We start from the raw sequence: 19,861 nt of genomic DNA, 5'->3' as shown, positions 1-19,861 counted from the left end.
GGGCAATACACCATTTATATGGAACAATATTCCTTTTGACATTTTATCGTCATCAAATCGTACTGCTTTTCGTCATGCTGTAAAGCACTACTTTTTTGATTCTGTGTAATAGTTTGTCTTGTGTGTGCATATGTTGTTTTCTTGCTATTTGTACATGTTCTCTGTGCAGTTATTCATTTTTTTGTATGCTGTATAGTAACTTATATGTATACGCATATGTGTAATATTTTGGGGAAGCACCTTCGTGCAGGCCTAGCCTTTTTGGTGCCATCCCTTCCTATTTGGATGAATTAGATAATAAAATAAAAATACCATGCAATTTGCAAAAGCGTGGTGTACAGAAATATACAATATTTGTGGGGAGATTCGCTAGTATACAATATTGGTCATCACTTATCTTAACACAACTCCTGTGCTCCAGACGCTCACACCAAACACATTCCAGCGAGTCACCTTCAGTCACTGAATTTTTGCATGATGTACACACACATTCGATTCTGGTTTGGTTGGCGATGTAGATTCTCCTCTAGGTCTTTTGAAGGGCAACATGATGTGCTTTAGCTTCGTGGATAGCCTGTTACAACAGATAACAACAAATGGCTCTTTAATTGGAAAAAGTCTTGCCTTTCCAGGTACCGTTTATGGTTACGTGCGTTTGAAAAACTGCACCACGGTACCAGGTATCTCGTTTGTGATTTCCAGACAGTTCTTGTTGTAGTTAATAGGACTACTTCTCTACCGCAAATTACACTACCATGATCACGTGATATTTATTGTGCTGAACAAATATTTTCTGTGTTGTTACAGGTAATTTTTATTTATAGATACCAGATATTAAATGAGACTGCTCTAATAGAGTATCTCAATCTGAGTGTTTGTACCTTTGTAAATCAATGCATGAAATTGCCTGAATACACTTGTTTCTGGAAACCTCATCCCCATCCCCCGCAGATTCCTTACAATCTTGAAACTTAATACAGTGGATCCTCAGTTATCTGAACAGCTTTGCTCTTATAGTTAGCCAGAAGTGTTCAGGTAAGTGAAAATGTTTAGATAACTTGATTTATATACAGAGCTTCGTTCAACTACTACTCTAATAGAACAGTCATTTACTGTAATATAATTCACACTGATGACACAATACTCTAATAGAACAGTCACATTTAGCATTCGGATAATCGAGGTGTTCGGATAACTGAGGTACGGATAAGTGAGGATCTACTGTACATGCATATATTCTTCACAATGGCTACTCTAGAATGCCGATTTTGATTATTCGTTCACCAGGATATTAAACCACAAGATGTTGGAACAACAGACCAGGGACAGAGAACAGTACTCCTTTTTTTTGTAGTTTATTTGTATAACTATACCTTTCGTTTTGTAGTGTGTATGTATATGTGTATACTCTGGTCTGGTAAGGAAGAACGGCTGCCAATTACTGTAAGGCTAAAAATCAAGTGGAGGGTAAGTAGTCTCATGTAACCAGACCACTTTTCTCCACACAGTGCATATCGATTGGAAATTATAAGCACCTGCTCTGGAACAAGTGCTAATTTCTAATTGATAAGTGCTGTGCAGAGTGACAGGTAAATAGAACTCTAGGAAAACAAGCAGGAACGGAAATGACCAACGGAAAATACCTGATAACAATTAATTGAAACTTGTGTAATACTGTGTATACGTACAAATTTTCGAGGAACATGTTTTTCACAGATTTTGTGGTGGCTTGGCTATCTACAAAATCTCTGTCCTCAAAAATTAACAATTGTCAGAATTAACTGTATAATGTACAATAGGTAACCTGTATGAAAAACGAGTCATCGAAACAGAATTGCAAAAATTCTTAAGTGTTTTAATCTACAAAAATTATGTACCTTGAAAATTAGTATGTATAATATGGCAAATGTTTTTTATGGAGGGGCTGTCTTAGGCCAGGCAAAGATGATTGATAGTTTTTCATCACTTTCCTGTCCCCCTGCTGCCTCTAAATTCATTACTGCTATAATTGATCACATGTGGGTAGCATTTTGATGTTTAAGATAGTTCAATATTAATTAATTATTGCAATATCAGACTGTTTAATTAGAGCTGGCTAAATATCGTATGTTCTATTGGAGTATTTCAATCTGTCTATCCTGCTATCTTCAAAAGTGGAAGGGTTAAAACGTCATCCCCTGACATTGAAGTCGGTTTTTAGCCCATTTTTCCTGCCTTCCTCAATGCCTAGCTATGTATATGACTTACCATATGAGCAGAAATGTTGGTGTGGAATTAAAATTGGCATCGCCAAATTAAAATCTTGCCATTAGTGTTTTTAATATTTTAACAAGTGCAATTGCAAGATCAAGCAAGAAGTCTAAATGTACTGGAGGTTAGCCTGCAGTTAATCAAACAATTCTATGATTGTCTATATAAATATCACAGATTAAGGAGGTCCTATACTATTTCGCCGTAAGTATAGTGAAACAAAGATACTACTCGCGAGGAAGATACACATCAAGAAACACGCAGCGGAGATCATAACTAGCTACTTGGCATGGAGAATGTTCCCAATCTTGCGGCCCTTGGGCGCATGCGTATATATCAGGCAAAGTACTCGTGCCCATGGTATAGTTCACGAGTGCTTTGCCTGATATATATGCATCCGCCCGAGGTCAAGTGCATTTATTATACAGACAAAACACAAGTGGCTGTGGTATAACTAATATCAGTGTTGGACCTAACACGCTACTTTTGTAACGCGTTATGTAATATTATTACTTAATGCAGTAATGAAATAATATAGTGCGCTACATTTCTTATGCTAGTAATATCCAACGGATAGTTAGTTTACATAAGTAATGCATTACTAAAGTAGCATGTTACTACTCGTTACTGTAATATTATTACCTAACGAAGCACTAACGCGTTACTTAACCAGCTCATGAAGCACTAACACGTTACTTAACTAGTGTGTTAGTGTATATTATTACCTAACGAAGTACTAATGCATTACTTAACTAGCACGTTAGTGTAATATTATTACCTAACGAAGTACCTTTATACATTGTGTAATATGTAATATAAAACTGAAGTAATATATAACTGTTACGTGTTTCATCACAGTGGTAGTAACGAGTAATATGTAATATACTACTTTTTAAAAGTACAGGCCCAATACTGACTAATATGTTCTACTTTAGCATGCAGGGGACTTACCTAATTGGCAAAATCTTTAGTTTTTATGTCCTTCTCTTATATAGGGAACCAAGTAAGCTGTGACTGTGGGATTGAATTTTAATACATCAAACTGTAGTTTGATTTTACTTTGGCTAAAATAGTAACTTTAAGAGACTAGTGTTTATTATGTTTCTTTAATTACTACATTTACAAAAGTAAAAAAACTACTGTTGATGTATTAAAGTTGAATTCTACAATCACACGTTTTTTGACAAAATTCAATCCCACAATCACAGCTTGCTTGATTCCCTATATAAGAGAAGAGGTTAACGAGATACCGTCCATATAGAGGGAAACTTTGGCAGGGAAAAACTTTGGCGAATTTGCTTTAAATTTGCCATAGTTTAATTTGCCAATTAGTTACAATCTTGCCAGCTGCAGAACCACGTTGTTAAGTTGTCCACTAAAGAAAATGTCTATTTTCAACTATTTTAGGCTCAAGCCTGGATTAAAAGTGGCATCGGCACCAAAGCCCTCTGATGATGTTCTCAAGAGTTTACCAGATCCTGATGGGACTTTGAGCAAGAGAGTTCCATCGTCAGCAATAAGAATGGCTAGCAGGATGATGAAGTGCTTAAACTAGGAAGAAACTTGGGTATATCAAGTGACACGGCCAGCACACACAGTGGTATATCACGAGGTAAACGACCGAATGGATATTTGATGTTATCATCAACCCAATGATGCGAGATTGGTAAACGAGCAGCTGCGCATGGAGTTACCACATCACTTAAGTATTACGCCAACAAGTATCAACGCCTTCCACTAACAGAGACCAGCGTAAGAAGGTTTAAAAACCTTTACAAGGAAGCAATGAAAAAGAAACTTGACGAAGTTGAAAAAGCTCAAGCTTCCAGTGTCAATAATGCATCAGGAAACCCTGATTGTGAAGTTCATGAGTTGCCTCGCATGACAACAGGTAGGCCATTATTGGTGAGGGACGAATTAGATGGCCAGGTACAAGAGTATATCAAAGAATTGCGTTGTGGAACAGCAGTGAGTAGTAGTGTGGTGATTGCTGCTGCTGAAGGTATTGTTATGAATAAAGATGCAAATATTCTGTGTGAAAATGGTGGGATTAAGTTGACTGAAGAATGGGCGAAATCCTTGCTGAGTAGAATGGGCTATGTAAAAAGGAAAGTGTGTAGCAAGGCAAAAATTGATGTGGATCATTTTGAGGAGTTGAAAAGAGTATTTTTGATGGATATTACAAACATAGTAAGTAAGGATGAAATCCCCCCTCAGTTGGTCATAAATTTTGATCAGACAGCGATCAACTATGTCCCCACACCATCTTGGACAATGGGGCAAAGAGGGTAGAGTTGATGGGGATAGATGACAAGAGACAGATGACAGCAGTTTTTAGTACATCCCTTTTGGGTGACTTGTTGCCACCTCAGCTGGTATATGAAGGAAAAACAAAGAGATGCCTTCCAAGTTACAGCTTTCCCTTAACATAGAGCATTACTTATTGGCGTTCGTTAAAACCCAGAACGGACTGGACCGGACCGGACCAGAATTTTATTGTTGAAGAGCGCGTATCCAACTAAAATAAAGTTAGGTGCGCTTGAAAGGGATACAGGACATGGAGTCTGCTCTTCATTTGTACGTTTGTACTGAGGGCACAATTCTCCACTGATCGCCAGAGTGACTGATGGTGATTTCGAAGCAAATATAGTCGTATATATACACGTTTGCGAAGCGGAAATGTAGTGTATTACACGGACTCAATACTGTCACCATAGCTAACAATGGTGGCAAGATAGCTAGCTAAGACAGGTCATAGACAATATACCTGGACTGATCTACATACCGTATGCAAGGAAATCAAGATGCAAGAAAAATTTGATTAATCAAATTGATATGTCAAATTCGTAAATTTTTTCTTACGTCTAAATTTCCTTTCGTACGGTAGCTATGTAGATCAGTCCAGGTATATTAACTGTGACCAGTCTTAGCTAGCTTGTATCTCGTCACCATTGTTAGCTACGGTGAGAGTATCGAGTCCGTGTAATACACTACATTTACACTTCGCAAACGTGTAGACTATATATTGTACGACTGTATTTGCTTCGAAATCACCATCAGTCATTCTGGCGACCAGTGGAGAATTGTGCCCTCAGTGTAAATGAAGAGCAGAGTCCATGTCCTGTATCCCTTGCAAGCGCACCTAAATTTATTTTAGTTGGATACATGCTCCTCAACAATAAAATTCTGGTCCGTTCCGTTCCGGGTTTTAACGAACGCCATTACTTATTCAGCCAATCACTGATCGAACAAAGAAACAATGAAGGAATACATAGAAATGGTCATTTTTCCATACATCAGTAAAATTAAAGAAAATCTGCAGCTTCCTAAGAACAGGATGCACTGTTAATTTTTCATAACTTTAAAGCACAATGTACGTCAACCATTTTAACATTGCTGGATAGTCACAACATCAATGTAGCCCTAGTTCCTGCCAACTGCACCAACTGGTTAAAGCTGTTAGACCTCAGCATTAACAAGCCAGCAAAAGATTTTCTTTGTAAGCAATTTGAAGGCTGGTATGCAAAACAAGTTTGCTTACAATTAGACGAAGGAAGGCAAAATGAAGGTGTTGATTTGAGGCTCAGCACTATGAAGCCTTTGGGTGCAGAATGGATGGTGGCACTCCATAGCCACATCAAGAACAATCCTGATCTTGTGAAGAACGGATTTAAAGAAGCTGGGATATCTGAAAAGTATTTTGTTGATTGCAATAGTGATTGTGATTAGTGTATTATACAAATCTCAATGAAAATGTACTGACATTGACCATATAAATATAAATAAATATTGAAACAAACACCATTGTTGATTATTTACAAGTATTTACATATTTACCTCAGTTTGTGCTGCCTTTATTTGCGAGGGAATAAAGACATTTCTCCTTTATTTAGGCATGTAACTAAATGGCTCCTTAGCTCTTCTTGAACAAACTTCAGTTTTGCTTCCCAAATGCTATGGCTGTAGCAAATGCAATAGCAAAGAAGCCACAATTGACACTTCCCTTTTGCTTTTGGCAACGGACAAACTTCAACACTACTTCTCTAGAATCCCACTGGAGCAAATTCATGATGACTCTTTCCATTTCCTTATCAGGGTAAGTAAACAAAGAATTGTACACTATTACTTGCTATTCACAGTTGAGGTGACAACCCAATGGTGTCTACCTTTACAGTGGATTATCTGCACATTATCTCTGATTGCTTTCTCTGTTAGTGCACACCTTTTTGTCTTGAAGCAGTGTAGATTTAAACCCATTCAGATTGGGAAACTGTTTCTTCAACAATTGTTGAGCCAAATTAATCTCTGTGTCGGTTAATTCTTCTCCCATTATGATACATTCTGCATTCTGAGTCTACTACTTTCATTCTACAGCATCATGTTCAGCAGCTTGATCTAAATCCAAGGACAAATCTATCAACTCAGCTCCATGACCTTGTACTTCAACAACTTGATCATTTTGGACTTGAACAAATTGATCATTTTGGACTTCAACAACTTGATTGTCACTAGTACTGGTATCCCCTCGGGTATCCCTAATCGAAAGTGTATCCATTGCAACAACAATGGATAAGGTTGCTTCGAGATGCTTTCTGGTCTTTTTTACTTCCTGTTCATTTTCAGTAGAGAACACCAACTTGCATGGAATCTCAAGGCTGCCTTGTTCCAAATCTGATGAGCAACAGCAACTGCCATTCATACGACTAATAATTGATCCACCTCGTCTAATAAATATTGAGCATATTGAAGAAATATCAAAAGGGACATGTCCTACAACAGCTGAGGCTCCTGAAATTAATTTCGTCGTGGCCACTGCGTGTGGATCATATGGATTGCAGGCTCACATTTACAATTCAGTTCTTCCCCGATATATGGATTACTCCATATGGTTTGATAAACGTGATAACCACGAATCTTAGAATCAATTGAAAATCTAAAGAGAGACATGACGCGTCACCTTGGAGATCAACGGCAAATAATTAGAACAACATTAGCTACGTTTCACGGAAACTCGTACTACAGTACTGCAAATTTCAGCTGGCGATTCGTCGAAGTTTAACACCACTAAAGTTTCCTCTATACGGCCGTATACAGGAAAACTTTGGCAAATTGCTACAAATTCGCCAAAGTTTATTTCGCCAAATGCAATTTAGCTGGCTATTCGCCAAAGGTTACCCTCACCAAAGTTTCCCTCTATACGGTATACGCACTGGTAGCAGTGCGTATATCTTGATAATATTTTGAGCCAGTGCAATATGTGATTTATGTGCACTGGCTTTCCTTTGATCTGAGGTGTGAAAGTGGTACATAATATAATACCATGGGCATGAGTGCTTTTTCTGATATATACGCACGCGCCCGAGGGAAAGTGCGTATATACAGGCAAAACACAAGTGCCCGTGGTATCACTAATATGTTCTACTTTAGCATGTAGATTACCTAATTGGCAAAATCTTTAGTTGTTATACCCTTCTATTATATAGGCAACCAAGTAAGATGTGATTGTGGGATTGAATGTTGCTAAACAAGCTGTGATTGTGGGATTCAATTTTAATACATCAAACAGTAGTTTGATTTTACTTTTGCTAAGATAGTAATTTTAAGACACTAGTGTTTATTATGTTTCTTTAATTACTACATTTACATAAGTAAAAAACAAACTACGTAACGAGATATATGCACTGTCTTAACGAGATATACGCACTAGTAGCAGTGCGTATATCTCGTTAACATTTTGAGTCAGTGCAATATGAGATATATATGCACTGGCTTTCTTTTGATCTGGGGTGTGAAAGTAGTACAAATAAATAATACATATATATATATATCATAAAACTTGTTTTTTACCACCATAAACTCACCTGAATCCAAAGTTAAAAGAGCAGTCAAAATTTCACCTGGCATCTTCATAATACTAAAGCACCTCTAAAAATAATTATCGTATTGCAGGTGTTTCAGAGTTTCATACCTTTTAACCCCCTCACCGCCAAATTTGTAGAGGCTCCAATCTACTGTTTCTAAACTGCTATATCTTACACACCATACTATATAATCCTATAAAACTATATATCAATTTACTTGCTATAGAACAAGGAATTCGATTATGAAGTTGTTGTTTACACAAGAGCAACCACAAATCCATTATATAACTTTAAAGTACGAAAATTGATCTAAGTGAAACCAAACGTGAAATTTCACCACTGTACAGGCTAGCACTGTTTATAATAACAAGTATAAGAAAAAATTGGGAATTTAATAAATTAGATTAGGGACAATGTATAATGCTGCAATAAAAAGTACTGAAACAAGCTGGATCGGAGTAGTACGTAATGTCCAAATACTGTAAAACAATAAGAAGTGAATATCCCTACTGTGCATTGAGTATGTATAATGCTGCAATAAAAAGTACTGAAACAAGCTGGATCGGAGTAGTACGTAATGTCCAAATACTGTAAAACAATAAGAAGTGAATATCCCTACTGTGCTACACTCAATGCACAGTAGGGATATTCACTTCTTATTGTTTTACAGTATTTGGACATTACATACTACTCCAATCCAGCTTGTTTCAGTACTTTTTATTGCAGCATTATACATTGTCCCTAATCTAATTTAAAATTCCCAATTTTTTCTTATACTTGTTTGTGAAGTTTTTTTGCCAGCTCATGACCACTAAATATCTGGTGAGTTACTCACAGCACTATTATACTAGATTATGACTCATACAATAACAACTGATCAGTGGGCGTGGCTCTACTTAAGCCTGCAGACAATAATGGACGTAGATTCATGCATATCTACATGGGCGTGGCTACTATATGTCTACAGACAGTAATTTACGTAAGTGGGCGTGGATTCGTGCATACCTACACACTGATGAATGGACGTGGCTACCATATGTCTACAGACTGTAATTTACGTAAGTGGGCATGGTTCACAAAAGAAGCAGATCTACGCTATGACGTGTGGTAATACATCCACATTTAGTTTAGCACGTAGGGTCAGACCCAAATAATCTGTAAAGCAGGACCTGGATGATCCGACTCGGTTTAACATTGTTACTACTTAAACTATATTTATTGACTTACACATTGCTATATAGTAGTTCGCCGTGAGTTGCTCTCTCTGATTGATATCAACAGCGAGTCTGACGTACGCGTGTGTTTTTGGTACAACCGGCGACCACGAGTATTCGAATAGTTTGATGCAATATACACTGGTATGGAAGCCGTACTGTAGTCTATTAACACTCAGTGGTAGAACCTTGACTGATGGCCATGGTAAAGAAGGATAAAAGGTAAGACAATAGCACAAGCATTGTATGTTTATCAATATACCAAAGGTTTTTTCTTAAGCGATCTAGAAACGTTTCTGCGAAAGAATTAGGGCTGTAGCTGTAGCCAGTTTTCCGCTACGCTTGACTGAAGGCGTCAGGCAGGTAGGCAGGCACATTCCATTGACTAAATTTTTTTTTAAATTCTGTAGCAACTTGACGGAAACGTTTCGGGTCGATCTGAAGACACTTTTGAGCTTGGTTTTACCCAACCAATACTGTCATGTCGCTGTGAGGAAAAATTGCGGCAGGTTTTTGGGTTATATTATATCATGGATCGCCCCCACACCTTCGATGTCCCTAATATACAGTACTATCGTACTGTATGATACAATAAACATCACTAACCTGTTTACAGTTGAAGCAATAATCTCTAAGTCTGGTTTTTCAGCATTTGAGCAAGTGCGCATGCACGTACAAGCACGAGGTCACTGTTTCGAGACATACAAAAGTAGCAACACGCCACTCCAACCTACTGTTTCTCTTTATTAGTAGCGCCATTATTATGTCGAAGAATCGTCTACAATGCTTGTTATCGACATTCCGAAAGTATGCGATTGCATCATCTAACCGCGCAATAGTGCGTGAGAGACCGGTTATCCCTGTTCCCGTTCACTTAAGGGCGTGCCCACTACAGGATAAGTGCAGGCAGGGGCGTAGGGAGGGGGGGTTCCAGGGGGTTCAGGAGCCCTCCCTGTAAAATTTAGACTTCTGCAAGCAGGATCCTAAGAGCAGACATGGGGCCAAGTACATGAGTACTTATACTTAAGTACACTTAAGTACAGATTTGAAAGTACTTGTACTTTACTTAAATACTTTCTTACTTTCCCAAATGTACTTGTACTTATACTCAAGTACTTTGCTAAGTACTTGTATGTACTTGAGTACTTAAAGTACTTGTAAGTACTTGTAAGTACTGCAAACATTGTACATAGTTTGTACACAGTGGGTATACAATGAAAATATCAAAATTGTATGAAGGTGCAGTTTACAACTTCTTGCGATTCTTCTACTGCCTTCCCCAACCTTACTGTGTATCATGTTGCCACGATTAACGATGTCGCCAATGCTGTTGTTCAAGTCAGTGCGTTTTAAGAGTTTAAGAGAGAGAATAGTTGACAAAAACCAACCCCCCTAGGCACACTTACATACTACAATACACTGAATACAGCATATATTTTACTACAGCAAAGTGTACTTGTACTTTACTTAAGTACTTCCAGCATGTACTTGTACTTTACTTAAGTACTCTCTTGATTGCTGCTGGAGTACTTGTACTTGTACTTGGAAAATTCAAAAGTACTTGTACTTTACTTAAGTACTTTTAAATGTACTTGGCCCCATGTCTGCCTAAGACACCATTTAGTGTGGCAGGACAAAATGAATGAGCAACATAGTGTAATGGCACAGCACAACAATTGATAAAACTTACATTCATCTCTCAGGGAAGGATTTACAGAGGTAACATGAGCCCTCTTCAAAACTTGTTAAAAAGATCGATATACTCTAATAGAGCAGTCAGGTATATACTCTAATAGAGCAGTCAGGTATACTCTAATAGAACATGCATGTAAATATCCATGTCCATATGAAGTTTTTCAGACATTCCAACATTAAATGCAAAACTTAGCCTGCTATAGCTTTGGTGTGCAGTGTTTAAAGATATAGATCACTTGTGTTATGCAAAATGAATTCATGCTATGCATATTTGTATAGTTATATTGTTTTGATCGTCATTTGTATCGGTGGATTCATGGCTCCTATACCACAGTGAGATATAACCATCACTTACAGATTACTATATATGTGTCTCTATGTGTTATGCTGTCTGTTTCCACTAGGTGACTTTATCTAGTACTACCTTCATCCCAGGGGCACTTAATGCATCATAATTAATGTACTTTTTGCATAAAATATAGTAATTTGCTGAGTTTTGATTTATTAAAATATTGAAAGTCTCTCAGTGGCTGGGGGCTGCACCCCCAGACCTCTGCTTCTAGTAACTCAATGCTGGTGCTGGAACCCCCCCTTCAAAAAAATCCTGGCTACGCCCCTGGCAGGGGCTACTAAAACACTTGACTGAAGTTTCAGAGTGTTTAGAGTGTGGTGCTACGGGTGTTTATAATCTAAACCGCCATATGGTGGTTGTGGCGGTGAGAGGGTTAAACAGTTTTTAGGACTTCACAACCATCATAATGACAAAGTCAACCTACTAAGGAGTGATCATTGCTGCTTAAAAAATATGGCAACTAGCAAGAGAATCTACTCTCTCCACTCACCTACAACTTAACCTGATTGTGCCCCTCCCCTTGCCAGCTCCTGGATCCACTCCTGAGGTCTGGCTTTTCATTGTAGATGGTGTAACCTATAGCTATGACATTGAGAATAATTTTTGTGATGCTGCAATCCTGTACAAACACTACAATCAGACATTTTCCCAACATTTTCCCATTACTGTTTGTTCAGCATAACTCACTTTAACAATGTCCAGCTGTCAAGTTCAAGCCACTCCTTGTAGCAAATCAGCTATGTAGTTACCCAACCAGAAACATTGACTTGTACCATTTTTTCTCTATTATTGCATAATGCTTATCAATTACATGTGCTATTATATAAATACCATGTCTTTCCAGTGTTTACTGATGGATTCTATAGTGACTACTATTGCAGTGTTGTTGTGCTGCATTCAACTTGCTGGTATGTTGCAGTTTATGATCATATATAGTTGCTAATAGTTTAACAAACTGAAATTGAACTTAATAATAATGAATTGGTAAACAGTTGAAATGCATTCAAACATAGACTGGGCAAACTTATGTGTATGCAAATTTCTTTTATCATTCAGTATGGTATAGTATTGTATATTAGGGATCATGAAGATTTGGGGTTTTCTGCCCAAAAGATCTCCTTAAAATCCAGTTAGTATAGCGGCACAACCAAAAAATTGTGCACTTTTTCATAAAGCCATGAAACTTTCCACATAAATAGTAGTCCTCAATACATGTATTTTCAGATATAGTGCCATCGCTGAGTTGAACTTTGGTGATGTTTACTGCCATTTTTGTACAGAAAATTGATCATTTTTGTCTTTAACTCCCTGAGGCAGTAATTAACTTGCTAAAACATGGTACCAAACAAAAGATCTTGCTGATAGAAAACAATGTGTTTTTATTTGAAGTCAATAGGTGATTTCATTCTTAAGTTATGAGTATTTTTATTAGCTACAAAATTTGATAAATTTATGCATAATTATCTGCCCACAGGTAATTCACACCTCAAGGGCAGGTAAATTTATCAAATTTTGCAACTAGTAAAAATGATCATAACTTTGTAATGAAATCACCTATTGATTTCAAATAAAAATCAAGTTGTTTCTATCAACAAGATCTTTTGTTTGGTATCATGTTTTTAACAAGTTAAGTACTGCCTCAGGGAGTTAAAGACAAAAATGATCAATTTTCTGTACAAAAATGGTCGTAAAAGTCACCAAGATTCAACTCAGCGATGGCACTATATCTAAAATTACATGTCATGAGGAGTACTATTTATGTGGAAAGTTTCGTGATTTTATGAAAAAGTGCACAATATTGCCAATTTTGGGGGCTACGTCGCTATACTAAGTCTCACATTATCTTCATAGCACCTTGGCAGTATTGGTTAGGTATAACCAAGCCCAAAAGTATCTTCACTGTGTCACTTTGCTAATTCAGTATTTGATAGTTGGGGTGCGTGTTCATGCAGACGAAAACAGTACAAGCCTGGCACTATTCCTTCTGTTCAGTGTGGTATGGATGGGTTCACCAGTCATAATAATGCTACTTTCAAACAAGTATAAGGAAAAATTAATGGAAAAAATGTAGTGAAACAAGGGACTGGAGGTTTCCCAGGGGCATAGCCAGGATTTTTTGAAGGGGGGTTCCAATAGCAGCACTGAACTGAGTTACCAGAAGCAGGGGTCTGCGCCCCCAGCTGCTGTCAATATTTTAATGAATCAAAACTCAGCAAATTGCTATATTTTATGCAAAAAAATAGTACATTAATTACTAAAATGCATATAAGTGCCACTGGGATGAAGCAAGTGCTACATATGCATAGTGGAAGCAGACAGTATAACACATGTACATAGAGACACATGTAGACATCTGTAAGTGATAGTTATCCCACTGGTATAGTATCGAACCATGAATCTACTAATACAAATGAAATGACTTACAATCAAAATATATTATAACTACAAATATACATAGCATATACCACTTTCACACCTCACTTCAAAGGGAAGAGAAGGTGTATAAGTGGTATAATAGCACTGCTAGCAGTGCTCAGGAATGCAGTAACGAGAATAGGAAGTAGTATATACAAGTTATATCCCTCCCAGGAGTGATATAACTTGTATATACTACCTCCTATTCTCATTAATGCATTCCAAGCATTCTCAGAAATCATTTGATTTCTTTGATGAAACTGTGTGATCTCCTCTCCTTTAATATAGCGACACTTCACAGGATCGATAGTGGGTTTTAGTTTTTGTAAAGTGAGCCAAGGCATAGATCATGGACTTGGGGAAGAAGATAGTTCATTGTTTTACTGAATGAAGAAGGTCACAGGTTAGTTTATATTAAACATGTTACATTCAATAGTCACATGGGGATGTCCCACAGACACTGGGTGTAGCGCTTAATTGATTTGGCCATTAGTGTTAATAGTATTCACTACTTTAGTTTATTCATGGCTAGTAAAGTAAGTACTTTAGTGTAGTTGAATCGTCTTTACATTGCCGTTTTGACACCTGGCGCGATGTCACACACGCGCAGTGACTGGGCGTGGCGCTTAATTGGCTAGGCCATTATAGCGTTGTAAACATATTCACTGCTTTAGTTTATTCATGGCTAGTATAGTAAGTACTTTATAGTGCACTTAAGCTTCATTATGAGCTGTTCAGCTTGTATTTGGGCCTCCTGTGTTTAATTGCGTACCCACAATCGAAGCGATCTGCATGCTAGTGATGATACACTTACGTTCGGCCTCTCAGCAGTGCCTTGTCATTGCTCTTACAACGTTACCCACAATCGAAAGTCACATGGTCCCATATAAATACACTCGCAAAGCATTCCTGCAGTTTCCATGTACACTTGCAGGTGATTCACCCAAGTGGAATATATTAGTTGTAACATGGGCACTTGTGATTTGCCTGAAATAACACACTCGCACTCGGGCTGCGCCCTCGTGCTCGTGTGTATATTTCAGGCAAATCACTCGTGCCCATGTTACAACTACTACATAGATTCATTTTGCATGCCCAAGTGATAAATTACTGGAATTCTTTATCTTTAAACACTACACACCAAAACTATAGTAATATAAGGTCCTGCTCAGTTTTGCATTTAATGTTAGAATGCCTGAAAAACTCAACTATTGAAGCATGTTCTATTAGAGTATACATGACTGCTCTATTAGAGTAATTACCTGACTGCTCTATTAGAGTATATCAATCTTTAAAACGGCTCATGTTACCTCTGTAAAGGCTTCCCTGAAAGATGAATGCAAGCTTTATAAATTGTTGTGTTGTTCCATACACTATTACTCACTCATTTTGTCCTGCCACACTAAATGGTGTGTTTATAGAGTCCTGCTGTAAACTCAGAAGTCTAAATTTTGCAGGGGTATGGGGTTAGTATATCTTTAGGTATATGCGACCTCCAGTCCCTTGTTTCACTACTTTTTTCTATAATCCTTAAAATTGACTCTTAATTTTTCCATAGATTAGGTTGTGCAAACTTCTTAAATGTCATACTTTCAAGCAAACTGAAATGCCACATTTATACAAGTATAGGAAAATTATTTAAAGTTCGATTAGGGATCATAGAAATGAAAGGTAGGGAAGTAAGGGAGGTTGCCTATTATTATTATTTTATTATTATTAACACTTTACAGTGACCAGCACTGAAGGTCTACAACAACACTATCTTTAGGTATAGGTGACCTCCCTTGTTTCCCTACTTTTTATTTCTAATTGAACTTTAAATTCTTAATTTTTTCCTTATACCTACTTTTTTACTTTTTGTGACATTATTTTGACTGGTGCATGAACCAATGCATATCACATTAGAATGAAAGGAATGACACCAATGGTTTTGAGTATTTAGTGTGTTGTAGCTCGCCAATGGTTGAAGCTATGTGTACCAAATTTTCACACGTTTTACACCAATTCCTTACCTTCCACAGCATCCACTGTGCAAGTAGCCAACAACTAAGTTTTCCACCATTTTAGACAGTTTAGACAGTTTTTAAACCGAGGTTGACTGTATCAGGTGAGCTGCAAAATGGGTGGGAGGCAGGGGCCTGGAAGGCAGGCAAGATGGTGTTCAAAAATTGAAAAGGAAGGCGTAGGGATGAAGTACGCCAAGCTTTGGTCACTGTGGTCTCAAAATTGGCTAAAATGAAAGGAAATTCACAGCAAAGGTACTTATTCAATACCATAGAACTGTACAGCCACATACAGTCATCCCTAGAACTGTACAGCCACATACAGTCATCCCTAGGCTAACCAGAGCTCCCCACACCGTATGTATGGATTGCCACTGGGCTTGGGAAAAGCAGCCAGCAAAACCGGACCACTCAAGTCTAGCTGATTTTGATTGTGGAATTAGATAGTTTATTTATGTAGCTTAGTGTCCTGGGTGAAAAATCGAATCTGCTGACATGGGCGATAAGACCGGTTTTCTCAGACTGGGTCACATATATTTTTGAAAATTAATGTTACATTTTTGTGGTTTGACCTTTTCCTTTGAACAATTATAAACATTATTTAGAAAATGGTGGTATAATATCTTTGATCTTTGGAGGATAATGAGGTCTTTAAAATCCACCAAGATACCTGCTAGCAGGTTCTTAAAATGGTTACAAACCTGCTAGCAGAAAAGACCTCAAGCATCACAAATCTCACATTCGATCATTGATTTGCAATGCTCCCTCCAAGCATGTTCAGGTTGATAGCCTGCAGTGGGCGACCAGTCACCCAGGCCAACATGTGGTTAACCACTCTATTCATTTTACAGCCATGCCTAATGGAATTTGATTATGGGAGGTGCAATCTAACGTTGTACATACGTTTGTTACGATGAACGGAGAAATCCAGAAATATCACGAAAATTCTGTTTAGTGCCCATTTGATTCTAGAGTGTTTTTAGGCTGTTTTTGTCTTATGGATGGACTTTATTATTACCTAAATGGGTAAGCTTCCTTGTAGAAACGTTATTTTTTGCTACGTGTAATGTGGGTGTGTCCATATTCAAAACCTCGTGCCTGTTATAAAAGCTACTGTGGCGCTGCTGAAGGCACAACTTGTGACAACTCATTTCCATTGTATAAATCCACACAAGCTACTTCTTCGACACATGTGTTCTTTACACTGCTGTGACGCCATAGGTACTGGCTACCGCTACCCGGCTCAACATTATTATCGATCGCTGCAGTTTCCCAGCTGTGCCAGATCCAAGTCTAACTTGTGAAAGGAAGTGGTGCGAGTTTTGATTTTTTCAACACTTCGACAAAAACACATTCAGTCTTCTGTGATTGTTTTAACATTGTGTGACGATTTCAGTATGACATATAACTCAATCCCACTATGACTCCACCTATATGCCCATATAAAATGCATACATTTTCTAAGTCAGTTAGAGACCATGCCCTCGGATCTTTGTGGATTGTAAAATCCATGAAGATCCTTGTGCTAGGTCTCTAACCTACACATATCACCTGAAAGAGACTTAAATGAGCATTTCAAAAATCTAAACCAGAAGTGTCTATGTCAGTCACAAACAAAGTTATGGTCATTTTATTGAAGAAATTTTCAATAGAAACTTTGAGTGGTCATAACTTAAAGGCAGACCGATGAAATGAGCCAAATTTTGGTGGGAAAAAGTTTCTTTATAGGGTCCATGTTTGTGCCAAATTTCATGAAAATCGAAAGTGGTCCAGATTTTTTTTTTGTTGATTTACGTAATATGGAATGGCCCAGATGTGTGTGTGTGTGTGTGTGTGTGTGTGTGTGTGTGTGTGTGTGTGTGTGTGTGTGTGTGTGTGTGTGTGTGTGTGTGTGTGTGTGTGTGTGTGTGTGTGTGTGTGTGTGTGTGTGTGTGTGTGTGTGTGTGTGTGTGTGAAATCTGTGTATAGACAGCTTTCTTGTTGTGTTGTACATGTCATGTTATACCATTGTAGCTGGACAGATTTGTACAGATTACATCTACATTCAGCAAAGAGGAGATGATCAGTTAGGAGAAAATGATATTGGCAGACTGGGGATTTTTCCACGTCTCAATTTCACTTGTAACGGAAGAATCACTAGCATTAGAGCTAGAGTGTCATTGCAAAATTCTGGTAGTAGTATTAGCTATTTTCAAGTGTGGCGGCCATCGTCTCCTAACTCTCCAATATATAACAAAACTGCTGAAGTAGTGATATTAGAGGACAATGTATTTACAGGCAGCAATGGCTTTCGAGAAACGAACATTAGTCTGTCAGGAAATAATAGGACTAAGATTCAGTCAGGAGATGTTGTAGGATTCTATCACCCTCCTAATGTACGATATGCATTAAGAGACTTAGAAACTGATGGATATGTGCTATACGGTTTCACAACAAATCAAACAGACTCAGTTGACTTAACTGATGCTGATGATACTATAAATAGACGACAACCAATAATCCAGTTCACAATAGGTAAGTGTGCTATCACTGTGCAGCTATCAAAAAGATTATAAAGCACAGGTGTGGTCGTAGAAGTTAGTTATCATACAGTACGATTGTACTGTATAGTAGGTACTCCAAAGGTTTGGGCGTAGCACATGAAAAAACTTTACCCAAAAACCAGCCTCACTCTTCCCTGACGATGATGCGGTAGTATTTGGTTAGGTAAAACTAAAACCAAACAAGCCTTCAAATTATTAAATGAAATCTTCTAGTGACTGACTGACTGGCTAACTGAGTAACTGATGCCTTCAAACAAGCATAACTCGATAACGGCTAAGGCTACGGGCTTGATTTTTTCACTGTTTGATGTCACACGTGCCTTTTGGCATATCGCAGCACGTACAGTGCATTTAATCGTGGACTTACCAGTGTCCTCCTTTGTGTCCCATTCATCTTTGCTGACAGCAAAAGGTGTTAATTTGGCAATAGCACGTGATGGCTTCCCTTCATAATGGAAATTGTCCGTATTTTTCATACTGGATACTTTGATTTCAAAGATGCTTTTCGAACAGTTCTTGATTTGTACTACCATGTAACGGGTTGAATGTAGCTAATAACGAAGCATAATAGATACTCCACTTTTGAGATGATAATTGATAGCTGGTGCGCACAGCACCATGTTTTTCTTTTGATGCGGTATGCATCGGTTCGCCAGTCGTATTATTTTATTTTACAAAAAAAGTTAACAAACAAGTACAAATTTTTTTTTGTAATTTTCAACTCGAGTAGGGACCATAACAGATTGGTAAAAAGTACTGAAACAAGCTGGAGTAGTGCATGATATTAAATCACAGTAAAACAATGAGAAGTGTTGTATCCCTACTGTGCATTTCCATTATGGTATCTTGAACACAGTAGGGATATAACAGTTCTTATTGTTTTTACTGTGATTTAATATCGTGCACTACTCCAGCTTGTTTCAGCTTGTTTCAGTACTTTTTATCGATGTTCTATGATCCCTACTCTAGTTGAATATTACAAAAAAAAAATTGTGTGCTTGTTAGAAAAATCACTAGAGGTGGGGGAATCAACAGTATTAACAGGGAGCTGAATTTATAATTTAATCTAGAAATGGATGAAATGACATTTTCCTATATGGTGAGCAAAATGAGTAGGAATCATCCAAATTTAGTCATCCACTTTTGGATGATATTTTTGCTGTAAAATAATCTCGAGGGGGGACCCAACATGGGCTCCTGTGATCTGCTAACAGCACCATATTAAAAGGCAACGTTTCTTTGATGTGTATACATTTACAAATTTCTCCAAGTGATCTGTTAACAGATGGCACTACAGCTCATCTCCACTTGTTCACTGACATCAATTTTCAAATTAAAGTATTGTGAATGTATATGCACAGTACATAACAGTGTGTTTGGGGTTTGGGGGGGAGGACACTTATGGATGACCCCTAACAAGCATTTGTATTTTGACTACTAAATACACTTGCTCTTGCAATTTAGGTCTTTGTTTGGAATGCCCCCACATTCATTCAACATTGACAAACAGTGCTGCGTTAATTATAAA

At 37.7% G+C, this 19,861-nt stretch overlaps 1 protein-coding gene across 1 annotated transcript in view; it reads left to right on the top strand.

Annotated features, from left to right (window-relative positions):
- Positions 1-19,861, top strand: part of LOC136248589 (E-selectin-like) — an 87,809-nt gene that overhangs the window by 16,557 nt on the left and 51,391 nt on the right. The window contains exon 3 of the mRNA XM_066040358.1: positions 17,804-18,304. The gene's annotated coding sequence lies outside the window, so the exon portion shown is untranslated. The remainder of the gene's footprint in view (positions 1-17,803; positions 18,305-19,861) is intronic.

The sequence above is a fragment of the Dysidea avara genome, chromosome 3, assembly GCF_963678975.1.
Source record: "Dysidea avara chromosome 3, odDysAvar1.4, whole genome shotgun sequence".
NCBI classification, from domain to species: domain Eukaryota; kingdom Metazoa; phylum Porifera; class Demospongiae; order Dictyoceratida; family Dysideidae; genus Dysidea; species Dysidea avara.
Note: the sequence above shows the minus strand (reverse complement) of the source record. Positions and strands in the feature narration are given on the sequence as shown.